The following is a 17,976-nucleotide window of genomic DNA, read 5'->3' as shown; positions in this document are numbered from 1 at the left end:
AAAGAATTTACAAGGAATAATAAAAGGTTTTCTCATTGCTACTGAAAAATATAATCTTATATTCAAAGCATCATTTTAAATGGTACACATGCACACACACACACACACACACACACACACACACACACACACAGCAATACAATTAACGCCAAAAAGACAGAGAAAAAAATTCTTCCTGTCTGGAAATTAAATGTGTTACTAAGAATCCCTTGAGCTACGTATAAAATTAGAGAAGATAATTCAAAATACTTTGAGTGGAATAATATTGAAAACACTCTATAGCAAAAGTTGTGGGACACTGCTAAAGAAGTACTTAAATGAAAAGAAAGTACTTAAATGGAAATGTGTACCTCTAAGTACAAAGTTCAGGAAATTCAAAAGTTTAAAACAAAGGAATAAGAAGCATTATTTCAATGGTTTAAGAAACTAGAAATGATAAGACCCAAAGCAACAAAGAAGGAAGAAAATAAAAGAGCATAGTCAATGAAATAGGAATAATATCAAAGATTAATGAAACTATATATTTAAAGAATGTGATGGGCAAACAGCAAAAATTACAGATATTCCTCATAATCCCTTTTTTTAAAAAACTGCAACTATTATAAATTAAAATTACATGTATCATCGAAGAAAAACAAAATAACCACAGTCACAAAAGTAGCTTCAAACATAGTAAGAACTAGGCTGGATCCCTGCACAGATAATTTCTTTCCTTTTCTTTTATCTTTATTTTACAGAGAATAAAACCAAGGAAAATAAAACTAATCAAAGTAAACCAGTATAAGTAATACAGGAGTTCAAAACCTTAAAAAATCAACAAAAGTTACCATACTGCCTTTTGTTGCCTTCCAAATAGCTGCAGATACCTTTGGACATAGTAAAAATCAAACAGAACAGAACAGAATAGAAACAATAAAAACAAAACAATGAATGCAATAAGGATTTCAAAACAAGCCAATAGTAAATCCAAAATGGATACCATAATATGTCTTGCTATCTTTAAAGTAGCTGCTCATGCTCTCAGATTTAACATAATCAAACAAAACAAAAGAGAATAAAACCCAAACCAAGAAAACAATGAAAATGACATGGTTTCCAGACAGAAATTGCTAGCTGGTAGGCCTTGTTCTCTCCCTCCACAGACCAGGAATGGCACTGGCTCTTGGAGAGAGTCTTGGGTCTGGCTGTCCCCACTCCAGCTGCACACATAATTTCATTTTAAGATTTTCTATCAAAAAAATGGTACCTCTAGCTAGGTGAGCTGGCATATGCCTGTAATCCCTGCACTTGGGAAACTGAGGTAGGAAAGGTTTGTGGCGAGTTTGAGGCCAACTAGGGATACTATAGGGAGTTCAAGGCCAGCATTAACTACATAGTGAGACCCTGTCTCAAAATAAATAAATAAACAAAATTAAGTTTAAAACGTAGTACTTTAGTTTCACCATTAAAAACTGTTTTCATCCATTAAACTCTTTCTTTCAAATGAACATTTTTATCTCTATTAAATTTTTAAAACAACATCTATCAAGATTTTGTCTAGTGGTTAAAAGAAGTATAGACCATTTGGAAAACAGAAAATAACTAAGACGGAATTAAAGAGTTGTTTTAATCCAGGAGATGGTTTATACATGTGGTTCTAGGCCTATAACCAATATAAGTGGCAGAAAAAATTAATTACTAGTGAACTGAATTCATGATTATGTAAATAAGACACTGTATAGTTACTTTTTGAAATGCACAGATCAATTCTTTTGCCTTTAGTTCTTGCTTTTTTTCTTCCTGTCCAGCCAACCTCCTCAACTCACCAATTCAGCCAGCCTCAGGAACATCATGCTTCCTTAGCATGCTTGTTTTTTTTTTTTTTTTTTTTTTTTTTTTTTTTTTTTGTGTGTGTGTGTGTGTGTGTGTGTGTGTGTGTGTGTGTGTGTGTGTGAAAGTCTCACTAAGTTGCCCAGGCTATCCTCTAACTCTTTTTTCCAAGTGATCCTCCTGGCTCAGCCTCCAGAACAGCTGAGCCTAGAGCTATGTGACATCCTGCTCAGTTAACATGCATGGTGATTTAGGGCTCCTATTTCTTTTACTCCTTTGGTTCTTCCTGCATGTATTGCCATCCTCATCTCTACTTGCTCAAATTTCACCTCTGTCTAGGAAGAAACATTGACTTATTTCCATGTTAGAAATAATCTCTGTTTTAGGAATCCAGCTGTTCTGCTTCTGCCTCAGTTGTGGTGTTTAAAGCACTGTAATGTAATCTGTCCTTTGCATGTTTGTTTTCTAAGGTATACTTCAACTTTAGGAATATATGTCATATTCCATAGGGCAAACCTCAGCATGTGTATCTCTGTCTACTCTACAGTATCTACCCTAGAATCAGCTAGAAGTTTGAGTAACATAACCTCTGAGGCTCAGTCTTCTCGTCTAAGTTGTAAGAGCTAAAAACAGTTCTTATTTCCTGGTGTTATTCTCTCATTAAATGAGATTATATACATATAACTCTTAGCACAGCCCCCAGCACACAGTAAGCGCTCAATATGATAAAAGTTCAATAAGTGATGAACAAAATAGAAGCCTTTCAAATAATCTGGTCATTCAATAAGCAAAACTTGGCTATTAGCAATAAGCAAAGCTCGGCTAATATTTTGGCAATTTGCAACATTGTTAGAATCCTATCAATTTTTAAAGGTATCATCAATTTACTATCAGTTGTCTTGGTGGGAAAAAACAAAGAAAAACTATTGGACTAAATATATACATCAATTTCAAGGCACATTTTCAATTTTAGAGATATTTCAAATTGTAGAAATACAGCAATGTTCATGCAAATTCTTCTATCCTGCCACACATCAGTCCTTTGTGCATACATCTCCTCATTCTAATAGTAGCCATAGTGGCCACCACCCCAATGTTACAGTACACCTGCTAGATTCACACACCATCTCCCATGTACTCGTAACACCCTGCAGCCTGTGGTATGCACTCAGCACTGCAATGAACCTGAACTTGGCCTGGTGGAACCAGAGAACATGCTTCCCACTGGACACTTACAGTACCTTTTCTTTCATGGTTCTACAGCTTTTCAGAGCTTGGACCACCCTTATCAAAATTATATGCTTATTGTATTAATATTTTACAGCTTGAACTTTTACATGTTGTTTTATAATTTGCAAACTATTTGCAAGTAGACTAAGCCAATTCATTTTTAATACATACACACAACAAACCTTTGTGGCTTAAAAAAAAAAGTATGAGAAAGATCTCTATGTCTTAGACAAGGAGATGAAGACCCAGAGAAGATTTCCTAACTCACTGAAGTTTATATAACTAAGATGCAAAAACACCCAAACGTTCTCATGTTTTTGTTTTAAAGATCAGTTCCACCTCACTTTATCACAAATTTTCTTCTGTATTATCTTCTACACGTGCTGCTTCCTTCACTGACTTCTAAGCATTAAGGTTTGGAACATTTTTTGTATCTCTCTTTTTACCCTATAGTTACCACAAATCAGGCTTTGGATATAACCTCCACATGGTTAAGTTCTGTTCTCTGTGCCATATTACAGTGTCTCATCTATTACTCTACTGGAAATTTTCATTCATACACCCTCTCTTCACATTAAACTAATGAAGTTTACTCATTGGAGGAAAATAGCAAATTCTGAAATAAAAATGTTTTTATTTTCTAACCACAGTAAAAGTAAAACAAAGTTTTCATTTATTCTTCAATATACTAATTTTCTAAGGAAATTCTTCCACCTCAACCAACCTCTTAATTGGACACTAATATAACTACATTTGGGAAATAAGAGTCTGTAATAAAAAGTAACTCTAAAATTCTTTGTAAAATACAATTTTTGCCATTATAATGGTTAATCAAGCTCCTGTAGCTGACTTGGCATTCAATCCTCACCTAAATACTACCCATATACCATTACATGCTCAAAGGTGGTACTCAAAATATTTAACCACAGATGCCGACTGTCTGAGTACTGTCCTCTGGAGTGTGCCAGGTGAATGTTTCCCTGTCTCGTTAATCTAAGTCAGTGCAGTCTCAAAAGATCAAGATCAAACAACAATAGTGAAACAATTATGAAACAATAGTGAAACAATAAATGAAATATATAGCTTTGAAATATTTATGAACTTCATACATTTAGACTTTTAAAAGGAATCTAGTACCATAAATCTGTATTATTGCACATATGATGACATATTTCACATATGATGATATATTCCACATATGATGACAGGACACACACACACACACACACACACACACATTCAGGAGTACTCAAAACCTCCAAAAAAGCATCAAGGACAAACAGCCAAAAGCCCACATGTTGTACTCTATAAAACTTATAATTAACACTCGTTAGCTATAGCCAACATTTTGTTGCAGCTATAATTAAATAACCACCAAAAGTAAGGAAATGGAAATCTCTATTATTTCATTAAACTCTCTACCTCTATGAAATCTTATAGCATAAAACAAATTTTTAATGACAATGCAATCCCTGTAGATAATCAAAAGATTTTCACAGTAATGAAACATGTTAGCTTGCAAACTGTTCTGTGTTTGGTTCATCATATGATACTACTTAGGGTATATAATCCTGAAAGGGCAATCCAATAATCACACTAGAAGCAATTTTGTACAATACTAGTGCTGAAAAGTCAATTTAACTTTCCAGCTTTATAAGACTTTGTTATTGCTATTGTTAATTATTTCTCATTTAATGGGAAATTGGCAACAAGGTCCCCGACTGTCATTTTAAATCTGCAGTAATATCATGTGAAGCTTTCCGTCCTTATTCCCAAGTCCTGGATTATCAGAGTTAAATGGCAGATCCGGCATTACAAAAGCTCAGGGGCAGGCACTGTTACACAAATTGCCAATTCAATTAACAGTGTGCAAATGCTCCACTGGCAGACTGCAGGAAGGACAGCCATTTTGGCAAGTGTCATTCCTAATTTATCAAACTGTCAAACCTTCCACTCAGGTGCCTCCGGTCACTGTCTGCTTCTTAATGCTACATTGTAAAAGCTGCAGGAACCATTCTTGTAGCTTGACAAGGCACAATACTCAAAACTGATTTTAAAATCAAATGTACAGTTGTCTTAATTATTCTCAGTATAAATGATGTTTTAATTACAAACACAGAGTGGGAATATTAAATCAGGAATGGATACTGGGTTTACATAGAAAGAGGAGAACTTGTTACCTTCCTGTCTTCAGAAGTAGAAGCGGCAGGATAATTTATACTAGAATGGTTTTACTGAGCCTTTGGATTCTTCAGTTTTACTGAGTAACTGCATAAGCCTTTGGTCCCCCAAACTCACATAAAATTAATTCTTAGGGAAAGTGATAAACTTTTCTTCCTGTAATTACTCCTATGCTTTCAAAATAATGAGTTCTAAAGTGATTCTTGTGTTCTAGAGTTCTCCACAAACTATCTTCATCTTGATACTAATAGCTCATACCCTGCAATACCTTTATTTACATAATTTCCTCTATACTGATGCCCATTAAAGTCTGTAAGGAATAAAACATAACAAATTGTCCATCATTGTCTATGCTTTCGTGAGTTCAAAACTATTAACTGAAGAAAGCATCATGGTAAGTTCCAGAGAGTAGGGGTAAAAATTAGTTTGGGATTCGTCCAGTATTTCAGCAAAATTTTATTTCTGCTTTTATGTGATTTTCTTAATAGTTGGCAATCAACCATTTTTTCCTAGGATATCTAGAAGATACCAAGCACAATGCAAAGGGATTATTTTCACTATGAATTTGTTTCTTCCTTTTGGTTACTGAACACTGGAAGGTCGAGAAAGGAGATACAAGCTGTAGAGATGGTCTATAGAAATAAACCAGACAATGGTGCATTGTCCATCAAAAATGCCAGCTCCACCTGGGGCCTCTGGGTAAGACTCTTGGACAGCTTAATGCTTTCTAAAAGCAAGCCATCAACAAACAATTATTATGCACCTTAAATGCCAAGTGCTGTGCAAAGCCGGGCAGACTCAGATGAGTAAGACACTGTCCTGTATCTGACCAGGTAAGTCTCAGTAGAGAGAAGTGATAGCAACCCCAAAAAGGAAGGAACACTATAGTTTGTATGCAGAACCTCTAATTCAAAGGAACAACCTCTAATTCAGAGTCAGCTGCAGTGGCATACACCTGTACTTGCAGCTACATGGGAAGCTGAGACAGCAGGATCATAAGTTCAAGGTCAGCCTATGCAACCTACCGAGATCCTGTCTGAAATTTAAAAATAAATATAAAAAGAGCTGGGAATATAGCTTAACACTCCCAGGGTATCATTCCTAGTGCCACAAAAAGCTTTGAAAAGTCAGTCAGAAAAATCTTCCATGTTTTATCAAGAACTTTTATTTAAAGAAAACTGCTTGTCACTGATGTTTCCTCATACTTGTCCTTCTAATAAACTTCTGTTTTTAAGTTCCATTCTCATAGTCCTATACTCTATTTTTGTCTTATCTGTACCCAAAAGTTCCTATGAATTCTCAGCACTTGACAAGAAAAACTATGGTAAATGAATCTGAAGATATAAGGCTGAGTAGGTCCAAATAAATTGCTTGATAATGATGAAATTTCAGACTGCAGAGGTTGTATTTTTGGGTGGAATATTGTGCCCATCAGGTGGTATTCTATTCTGATCATGGAGATTCTACTAATTTTTGCTTAAAATAGCATTTATTTTATTCATATGTTCATTTATGTGTGTGTGACAAATACGTGTATATGCATTTTAGACACACACAGCACATACACACAGAACTATACAATTAACAAGAACATAATTGCTCCAGGATGCAACAGGCAGACCTGAGTACCAGTGTTGTAATTTGGCAGCCAGTTTGTAGATTAAAAAATAAAGCCAACCATTCCATTACCATGAGAGCAGCAACCAGGGCAGATGCATTTAATCAGAGGGTAACGACAGAGGCAATAGGAGTCAGAGCATTTCACAGCGTCAAACCCCACTGGCACTGCAGGCCACTGAAAGACATCTTGATTTTATCACTGCCAGTAATTTCCATCAGTCTTAGTACAATTTAATCAATAAACCTTTAGCTCAGAGTTTACTATGTTCATGGCACTCTGCGAGGGAGCCACTATCAGGGCAGAAAGGTCCTTGGGCTCAGAAGGCTTCTGTTTTCTACTGTTCTGCAAAGCAACCCCATGCCTGATGAGACCAGGTGCCTTACTCTCTTTCCAATCCTGACTGGTTCATTCTCCCCTCTTAATAAGTTTGGCAGCTACCTGCTATCTAAATCCTTTCAGTTTCTGAAAGCTACTCATGCAACTGTTTGTGAGACACATAGAAATGTTGGTATTTTCTTGAGTCTTAAAGGCATCCCAGTTTGAGAGAGTAGCACCCATATACTGCCTTGTGTATTACATATATACAAAACAAGTAACAAAACAACACCAGTGATTAGTAACCCATACTTAAATATTGAGCATTTATTGCGTGCTCAGCTCTCTTTTAAGAGCTTTACATGTATGAGCCTTATCACTAGGCACACAGGTTTGGACAAACCTGAATTTCCTTTTATAGTTAAGGAACTAAGGCTAAGGTTTGCCAAATCATTTGTTCGCCCAGCCAAGAAGTGACAAAGCCAAGAGTTAGACTCAGGCAATTCAGTTCTAAAGTCTACACTCATTTGCTGTTTTGTTATTATGCCTAGGAGCATGAACTATATTAATTAATCCTTGAATTTTCCCACACATAGCAGAAGGACCATATTGTTTTCCTACTACTCATAATAAGACTAGAGAATAAGAACTAACATATGCATTACTCAGGTTATTGCCAAAGTTACTAAAAAAATCCAAAAAGATAATCCAGAAATTGTATTTCCCATTCTCTCCCAAGCCATAATACCTCTTGGGGATAAACTGTACTCCACTTGGAATCCCATCTTGTATTGGTCAATTCTAGAGTATCCATAAATCTCCACAATCTCGCCTTGAAGTTATTTTCAACTAATTAAGCAAAACAGGCCCTAATCATTGGTTGATATTCTTTGCTATCTATTATTTACTTTTATTCCCCCCCTTGAAGCCTGATGTTTGGTAGGACATCTTTTATACTAAAACTTAATTACCTCTCCTACCCTAGGGAAGGTTTGCAAAACCCTGATAACAAAACAAGTAGAGGAAGGTTAAGGAAACTCATCTTAGTGTGGTGCTTTGCCTCACTCTAAAAACCAACATTCTCCTCAGCATGCAAGACAAGAAAAGCACCCAGAACAGAGGCACTATTTGGAAAGCTAAGGTTGTTGTAGCCCCACTTGATTCAATTTTTCAAACTGGTCTCTTTGTCTCTATCTGAAGTTCATCCTTCTCACTATCTAGCTCATCAACCAATTAACAAAATGCTGGTCAATCAACAAGCGAACACCTTCCCCCAGAAAGAAATGAGATTGGTTTGCAAAATTATATATGGTAATTAATTACATCCAAATTCATCTGTTTCTTAGGTACACTGAACATACACATTTTGTGCCCCTCTCTGCCATGTCAGATGCTATGGTCATAAAAAGGCCATGGCTCCTGTCCTCACCCAGAGTACTTTCCATCTGGAGAGTCAAAGCCCATCATGTGTCCACATTTTTCTCTTTGCCTCCAGTAGCACAATGAATGTAGCATGATGACTGTGAAAAGGTACACTGCAAAAACCACAGCAGTGACTACACAACCGGTCTCTACTTCCGTTAGAGCCAATACCTTGTTACCTAAGCAATCTGCCAAGAACAACTCTGATCCTTCTCCCAATCAAAAGCCTGTTTTCTTACCAATTACTGGATAGAAATGTACCCTTTCCAGGCCGTCATCCCTAGCCCTCCTGCTTTCTAGCCCTCCCGCTTTGTCTTCCTTTACAGGTAGCACGGTCCAGCCACACTGGACAGCTCTCCTAATCAGTCATAGTTTCATTTTCAGTTGTTATTATCTACCATGTGCCATGCATTGGTGAGAGAAAAATGAAAAATAAAACACATTCCCTAAAAGCTCATAATTTATGTGAAGGGGCAGATATCCAAATGACTGCCAAAGAGTCTAGTAGCAAGTGCTGGGGTGGGGAAGGCAATCTATATTTGGAGTTGGATAATTCTTTATAGTGAGAGGTATCATCTTGTGTATTAAGTAAAATAGGCTCAAAAAGCAAGTTTGAAATAGAAATCCCTCCTCCTTGTATTCTTTTTAAATACCGTACAGCCTCAGATATTTCACCTATAAGAAATAACATTTCCACTCTAGAATTCCTTTTGTTAAGGATGTCAGGAGCCTTGTACCCCAAATGAGTACTTGGTACTTGCAATTGTTCTTTCCCTCTTCTTTGATAGGCTAGACCATACTTTAAATGTTGTGAGGTATTAAAGGTAGCCATAGCCTTTAGCTGCTTCTCTCAGAGAATGAACCCTTTCTTGAGTCCAGGATAGACTTGCCTTTCACTGTGACCAATAGAAAGGGGCAGAGATGGTACTGCGCAAGCTCTTGCTGTCTTTTTGAGTTGCCAAGTAACTTCTGCTTTTGCTCTCATGGACGTCTACTGCCATGTTATTGTTATGACCTTGAGTCTTCCACTATGAAGAAGCCCCAGTTACCTACATTCAGAAAAAATGTATACACTTAGCAGATGGCACCAGACACTATGCCAGGCAATGCTGCCACACAAACTCAAGCAGAGCTCCGTACTCATTAACATGTCCCCACCAGTTTGAACCATCGCTGGTTTCATAAAGTCCAGTCATATTTAAGGAGCATACTTTACAAATTATATAACTTTAGACGGTACCTCTAAGTCTTTCTCTTCTTCTTGTTTCCCAGCCTTTGTTTGAACAGTCACATTTCAGGTCAGTCCCTTCCAGTCCTAAAGCCTCATTGTCCCTGTCCTTCCTAAGCCTGAGTCAATACTGGCCTGTCTACTTCCTCCCAGCATACTGAAGAAATCACACTGCTTTAGACTGGAAAGCAAACAACTGGTCACTAATACCCCCAGCTCCAAAAGGACACCATATGTTTCCTCTTATGCCAATACATGCACAAGACGGCTTGCAACTTTTTCTAGCAATAGTTGAAGAGCAGTCACGTTTCTCCTCAGGACACTCAACAATCCAGAAGAGGCTTGTTTGGAGGGGAATGGACAGAATTTATTTCATTACTCAACACTGACTAGTATAGTTAGTTAAGCTAGTACATATCCCCATGTCCATGCTCAGAGAAGAAAATGTCTCAAGGGATATCATCTGGGCTCATGGGACTTCTGTAGGGGCTAGAAACTCCCTGAGTGTGTAGGATGCTGTATTAGCATTCTAGTCTTCAGGTGTTCTCATCAAAGAACTTGATACATAAGCCTATGAACAATAAAAAATTACTGGTTTCATTCATATAAAACCTGTTATGCAAACTTTGCACTGCAGAGCTAAGATTTACAGCACAATTCTGCAATTAAGGTAACTGATACCTATTAACAGGAATGCTCAGTTAGCTCCACTTTCTCCAAGATGATTCTAGGAATCATTAATTTTACTTAAAAGATAAACTAAAGAAAAATTGAAGCTTTAATGTATAAAAGATCATTTATCACATCAATGTGTTCTTTAAAACTCTAAAGGAAAGTCACAATTTCAACTTTCTAAAACACAGTGGCTCTACAAACACCAAGGCTATAAGTGAATAAACCAAGAAAAGTCACCAGATAGGATCTTTAGCCAGTTCTGACCTCAAAACTGCTCTCAGTCATAGTTTGGAAACTCAAGGCTAATATATCTCATATGTACCTTTTACTTCCATAATTCTCAACAAGATTCAAAATGCAATCCCTCTGGTCTCCTTTTACACTCATTCACTTCTCAATCTCCACCCATCACTACAACCTTACCACTATGGCTTTTCCCTCTAATATCTACTTTACTTCCAATGAGCTCACTTCATCCTTGTCCTCCTCACACAGTATGCAATGTAGTTTTGAACTAAACTGAAGCCTGTCTCTCCCCATGCCACCTTGCAGGACTGTGGTTTTCTTTCACCTAAATGGAGACAGCTTATCTCTCATACTCCTACCAGTCAAACATGGGCACATACAGGTACACCCATCTTCCTGGGAGACCGGACACTGCCAGACTATAACTCTTCTAATCTCATGCAAAACTGCCCATTTGATGTACACATGCTGTTATATTATTCTTTTAACCTCCTTGCCACCTAACATTCTGTGAGTGACTCTATTCTCAACTTTGGTAGAACAGATGTGACAGTCAAGAATCTGCCCATTGATCAAAACCTTAGGGAAAAAGATACATCTGTGAAAAAAGTACAATTACCAAGTATTTATTCACACATATTTTAATGCTTTGTAAATAATCTACTTCTTGATTCCCATAAATTCTGGACAGGTCTTTGTGTATTGTTTCCCTAAATCAATTCATTTTGCCTTTTCATACTTTTCTTTTATCTGTCCACTACTAATTCAGTTTTGTCTTGCAAGAATCCGTCCCTACATTACCTCGCTGTCCATTCTAATCTTCCCTTTTCTTCATCTCCTTTCATCTTTAATAGTATCATCTTGTTATCTAAAGTAGTGGACTTGTTATTGAGTTCTTTCACTAAACAGTACCTTCTTCCAGAAAATCATAAACCTCATAAAAGCATAAACTGTGGCTTTCATGTTTTTCATTAGTCTTTAACAAATACTTGCTAACCAATAGAAACCACATGATTAAAATTAATGCACAGAGGTATTACTTTTCGTTCTTTTATATTGACAGCCTTTCTTTAACCAAAAAAGGAGGACTGAGTCTATGACCAACCCAAGTTTTGTTAAAGATTACATAGTGAATTCAAAATGTTTTCTTGTTACTCAAATTGTGTTATTTCCAGAGGTCCAGGTGTTTCTGTATCTCATTTAATATATTTTTAATAACCTGTAGAGATGTATCATTCTTTTCATGGCTGAACAATATTCTATATTTAGATGATGTTCTGTCATTCAGTTAGAATATTTTAACAAGTATTCAGAGGTCAGTATGATAAATTTTAAATAATGTTCATGAACACAAAATGTATTAAGCTTATTATGTATCAAGTATTTCTAATTCTTTAATTATTATTTCTAAGTCACATCCCAATATTATAAATATCCGCTACTGTAATCATTTCAAGTTGAGCCAACTGAAAGTCAAATTGTTTAAAGCTAAATTGTTTAAAGTCACATATCTATTGCCTAGGTGTACAATTCCTAGAAGAGCTAATATTTTAACACTTTTGTGTACTTAAAAAATCTTATTTCAGTTATTCCAAAACGAGATTAATTGATAATAAATTCATGTCATAAAAAGTTATTTTATAAAAAGTATTTATATCAAACTATAGTTTTTCTCTCATCATTGCATTTGTATGTCATATTTGCACATATTCTTGGTTTTATCTAAAATTTTACCTATTATCACCTAAGGATCTATAGACAGATACATACTTACAAAGTGGTGTAGTAGATTCAGTCAAGTAATGCCATACATAGTATTATGAAACCCAAGGGAAATTTTTTAAAAACTAGGAAATAGTCAAACAACATAAATCAACAAGAAAAATGCTGTACTTCAGGCTATATATATTGGAAATTCTGCCTCTGCAGACTTTGAATAGAGTTTAACAAATTATGCTAATGTTTGAAAGGTAAGAGAGAAAAAATGCTGAAAAAAACCCCCAGCAATGTAACCTAAAGAGGTATCTAAATAAAATTATATCACAAATATAGGTATTCCTATTTTCCAAATTCAAAAGTAGGAATGATTTTATGGCATGGTGTCCATAGTAACCAATCATTACTTGAGGAATAATCTCCAAAGTTTGACATGATATAGTGAATCAAGTTCAAAATTCTGATAACACTGTAATTACAAATATAATATTAAGTAATTACAACTTAAATTTAAATACCCATTAATGTCATAGGTACTGACAGCATATGCATTGATGTTGTGTATGTGTGTGTGTTTTAATATTGTCATCATTTTGCATTCACAGGACCTTAAAGGTAAGAGTGCTTATAGCAAAAACGTTTGTATTACAGTAACCAGCACTACATGGATAAGGAGTGGGACAGACATTTCACTTCCAAATTTCACCTTTGGGAATTGTACTACAGAGAGGTACCCTGGTAGCTGGTCTATAAATACTTATTCTGACTGGTTTTCCTCTTACAAGATCGCTTTAGATGGCACCGTGATTCAATAAACCACTGGGATACAGCATTAACTCTCAGTGTGTTAGAACTTGAATAACCATTCATATTACAATCAGGGAATTTAAATGATAGATTGTTTCTGGATCAGACTTGCTCTAGTCAAGAATATTTTTATCTGATGAGAATGACTATTTTGACTTTGAGATATAAAACCCATAGAGATACTAATTCAAATACATTTGATCTGATCTCCATGCATTCCAACACTTCACTGCTACATCCTAGCTATTTTTTATAGGAAAAAACTTATTGTACTGCCAAAACACCCCCGCCACCTTGAATGACAAGTACACTTATGCATTTTCATGAGCTCATTTCAGGACAGGAAAAACATGTTACACAATTCTCAATAAATGCCTTAAAATACTAAAATATTAGAAGGATACTTTATTTAATCAAGTCACCATAATCCTATGAATATAATGAATGGCAAGTGATAGGAAATCACCATCTTAAATGTCCATAAGTTGATAAAATTATAATGGCTCCCCCTGTGAGCCCAAAAGTTGTATGCTTGGTTTGTCTTTTATACATACATATACACATATATCTATGAATGTGTATATATAGTTTTTGTTTTCCATTTCATTTGTTTCAATCATCCTCACAGCACCTGAGAAAAATGGTAAGTATCTCACATACATTTGAGCACAGAGTTTCACTTCAAAGGTTGGAAGAATCAATAACCACAAGCAAGGAAAATATACTTGTCAACCTTTTCCATAATATATAATGTGTATCCAAAATAATACTGAAGACATGATCAGGTATTTATAAACACAAAGAATATTTCTGTGGTTATGATCTTTAAGCAGTAAAAATGCCCAACTCAATGTTTCAACTGTTAAATCCAAATATTAATTGGAACATAGTAATTTAGAAAGAGTAAAATATATTAATTACTCCTGTTGTTACAAGAGCCCACAGGTGTGATTATCCAGCTGAGTACTTCACACAATACACATACAACAAAATTGTGATATTTATCAACCAAGCTGTAAGAAGCGTGAAGAAAACTGCAAGTCTCATTATGAATGCAACCTGGAGAAGAACATATAAAATTCATCTATGGAAGTCTAGAGATGACTAAGAAAAAGGACTTATACTAACATATAAAACATAAATAACATTAATAACAAAACTAGTAATGAATAGTGATTATAACTACTTTCTTAACTCAGTTTGGATCTAATCAAAGCATTGGTTGATGTGTTTATAGTTCAAAATTCTCCCTTAATGATATTCATGACAAAATGTGACAACTGTCCTACTTTCATTTTAAAATGAAAAAAGAATTAAAATGATGATACAGCATTTCATTCAAAACAAAATAATAAGAGATTAACACTGGCTTATATATTGCATATTAGACAATGTCTTTCAACATAGCAAATGCAGTAGGGTTACTCTGAGGCAGCCTCCTATTCTGACCATTCAAAAATTAAATCTTGGCACAAAATCTTCCTTATGACACAGGCCAACTGAACCACTAAAGATACCCTACAGTATATCATATCTGAATCTTCATGTCTTGGGTTCCTTCCTTTATTCTATTTCTGATGAATTTGTACTCATCCTTCAAGATCCACGTCCAATGTTACCTTGGAGTTACACTGTTAACACTTACCAACAGGAGGTAATAATTATTTATGTGTCTCCTCCATTAGACTGGATTTTAGAAAAGTAGGTATTGATTTTCATTTTTAAAAATTTCCAAATGGGGTAATGATTCATATTAAATACTAAATAAGAAGTTGGTAAGTGCGATGGATGCATGCAGGAACAAAGAGCTTCTCATGTTTCAACTCACACTCTGATAATTTAATTTTAATGTTACAAGAGAATTTGCTGTTGAATTACCTGGAGCTGTGTGAATCCAGAAATTACATACTTGTTAGTATTAAAAAAACCTATCATGGCATCAATGATTCTGATCAGAAATTATAGGTTATATAATTTCTGCATTGCACCTAATGTAGATTTAGTACCAGTGTAGTACAAGGAGAAAATCATACTTATGGATCAAACGTATACATAAGTGTGTCCCATTATGAATAAGGCTTTTGATTAAGCACCGTGGCAATATACAAATTGAGATATGAGTACTTACTGAAACATTTTTATACTTTGCAACATGTACATAGTCTGCACTTGGATTTCTGATTTTTTTTTTCTCATTTTAAAGTACTCAGAGTATCTTGCAATGGACAGCAAAGATAACATTAAAAACTCAGAATAATCCCAAGTGCCTTAAGGGAACTCAAAATACACTCTGACACATTCCTTATAGTTCAATCAATTAAAATCCTTCTTCAACGAAGAAGAGTAAGTGTGATCCAAAGTTCCTGAGATGGGTTTGTGTTCTTGTTCAAGAAGAATCATAAACTAGACGATATATACTTAAGACACTGAGTCCTCATGACATGTTCAAAACTGAATCTTATTGCTTTGAAATTTAGAATAATGTCAAGACCTCGACATGCATAAGGACCCAAAAAGCACAAGGAATGACCTGTAAGATGGTGGTAAGAAATAGCTGCTCTGTCTCAGTACCGAGGTTGTTCTCTGAAGCTTTTCTTTGTGGACTGTACACTTCATTCTACTGAATTTCAGCCATCTCTATGGTAGACAACATCATTCGTCTTATTTCATCTTTTTAACAGGGACTTGATGAGGTGACACAGAACTGATTCTTAAAAACACATTACCTGCTATGTGAAGCATTGTGTGACAGGAAGAACTATCTTAGTGACAGGCACCTGACAGCAGATTTGTTGATTTCATGGTCACTTCATTTAAAGTAACAACGAGGTGAAATATGCCATCTGATAATCTGTTTGAATGTTGACTGTGAAAAGCACTTAGCATTTCTGCCAGCTCCCTGGACTACAGAATCTGTTTTTCAATATGTGAGGGTCTGTCTTCCTCTTTTCTTGGTTTTCCTCAATTTTCTGTCCCCATCTCTTTTCTTCTCAGAGGAAATCCCCTAGTCACTTTTTGGAAATAAAGTTATGTGGAGACATCTGGTACAAAAATCTCTCCTTTCAACCACACTTTTTTAATGATGCTATGCATTTTACAGTTTAAAGCTACAGGATGAAAAAGAGGCCTGGGCTACCATTTCAGACAGGCCAGGAACGAGAAGGATATGGGGTCCTTTTTAGCACGTCATTCAACATCACTGAACTCCAACTAAAGGTGAGACATGAGCACAGGGATATCACACTCTGCACTCCCTACACATTCAGCTTGAGAAAACAGTAAATCCACATATGCGAAGGTAATATCTCAATATATTTTATGTCTGCATATCTTTACTTATTCTTATACATGTTAAAAGTTGCTTAACCAAAATGCTATGAAATAGAAGTATTTCAGATGTGGAAATTTTTCATATTTTGCAATATTTGCATAGACTTTATAAGTTGTGCATCCCTAATCGAAAATTCTGAAAACTAAAATGCTCCCAAGTTCAAACCTTTTTGAGCACCAAAGAGATATTCAAAAGTTTTGGGTTTCAGAACATTTCGAATTTTGGGACTAACAATACTCAAACTATATTAATAAAGTAAAAATAAACAGTTATACCAACACAATGACTTTCCATGCATCGCATTTCCATAGCACTAAAATTGCAGATATTGGTACTAAAGAGACTCCCCTCTGTGGAGAGCAAAGACTCTTTAAGACAAGTAAGAGGACAGTTTTCCCAACTCCACAGCTAGCTGGCTTTTATCATGCCAGGAGAAGGCAGATCAACAGACAATAATTATCATCATGTTAATCACAGTAATAATTTGTTCTGATAAAGCATTTTATACTCCATTGAAAATTTAACCAGTAAACATGGAATCTTCTGAAGGAAATCAGCAGTTATATTTGTTAGAAGAGTTGCTCCCACCCAGTGGGAAAATCATACTTTAGCTATGGATGTCCTACATATAAAAAAAGTTAATGTCAGGTTACTTTATGATATACTTCAACCTTCTTAGATTATCTAGAAATTACCAATGTCAACTGTCTCAGACCCTAATTGCTTAGAATCCCCCCCACCCCCACCTCAGCTCAGCTGCACAGTCCACACATCAGAGAGCTGCTTGGACATCAACATGTTTGAAGCTTTTTAAACAGCATTAAATATGAACCTGAAACAGCCCAGTTAAAATTTACACTTTCTCTGAAAGATTTTTGACATATTCAATGCTTGTGAAAGCTGAGGGGCTGACGGCCTAGTCAAGTACAGTTGAGTGAGCAGACTGCCAGACTCCCCACACTGCACCTCCAGGGCAGGTGAACCGTGACACAGAGGGACAAACCTCTCCTGCCTTCTCTATTCCTTCTCCAGAAAATATAGAAAAGAGAAAGAAAGGAAAAAAAAAAAACTTCCTTCAAACTATTGTGTGATGATTTCTTTGTTTAAATAAACATCTCAATAGAAGCGGGCACTCCTAGCAAACCTCTACTCCACAGCTTCATCTGAATCTCTTCTAAGCGATTAATTTCTCACCAAATTTCTTCTGGAGTGACAGCTGGCTTATCTAAGTTGGAGGGTTTTCCTCCTTTCAGTGTTTTTCTTTTATAATTGATCCTTATTCATCTAAGAAGCCACTTCACAATTCTTAGCACTGTTTACCAAGGATATAAAGAAAAATGCCAGATACACATAGATGAGAACTTTTTCTTACAATGTTATCCTGAGCCTTACAAC

The 17,976-nt window shown here is 35.6% G+C and overlaps 1 protein-coding gene across 18 annotated transcripts in view; it reads right to left on the bottom strand.

Annotated features, from left to right (window-relative positions):
* Npas3 (neuronal PAS domain protein 3) overlaps positions 1-17,976 on the bottom strand; it is an 815,093-nt gene that overhangs the window by 463,415 nt on the left and 333,702 nt on the right. The window lies entirely within an intron of this gene.

This window comes from Cavia porcellus, unplaced genomic scaffold (genome assembly GCF_034190915.1).
Source record: "Cavia porcellus strain 051 isolate PalLab524CR breed Dunkin Hartley unplaced genomic scaffold, mCavPor4.1 scaffold_1, whole genome shotgun sequence".
In the NCBI taxonomy this organism is placed as follows: domain Eukaryota; kingdom Metazoa; phylum Chordata; class Mammalia; order Rodentia; family Caviidae; genus Cavia; species Cavia porcellus.
Note: the sequence above shows the minus strand (reverse complement) of the source record. Positions and strands in the feature narration are given on the sequence as shown.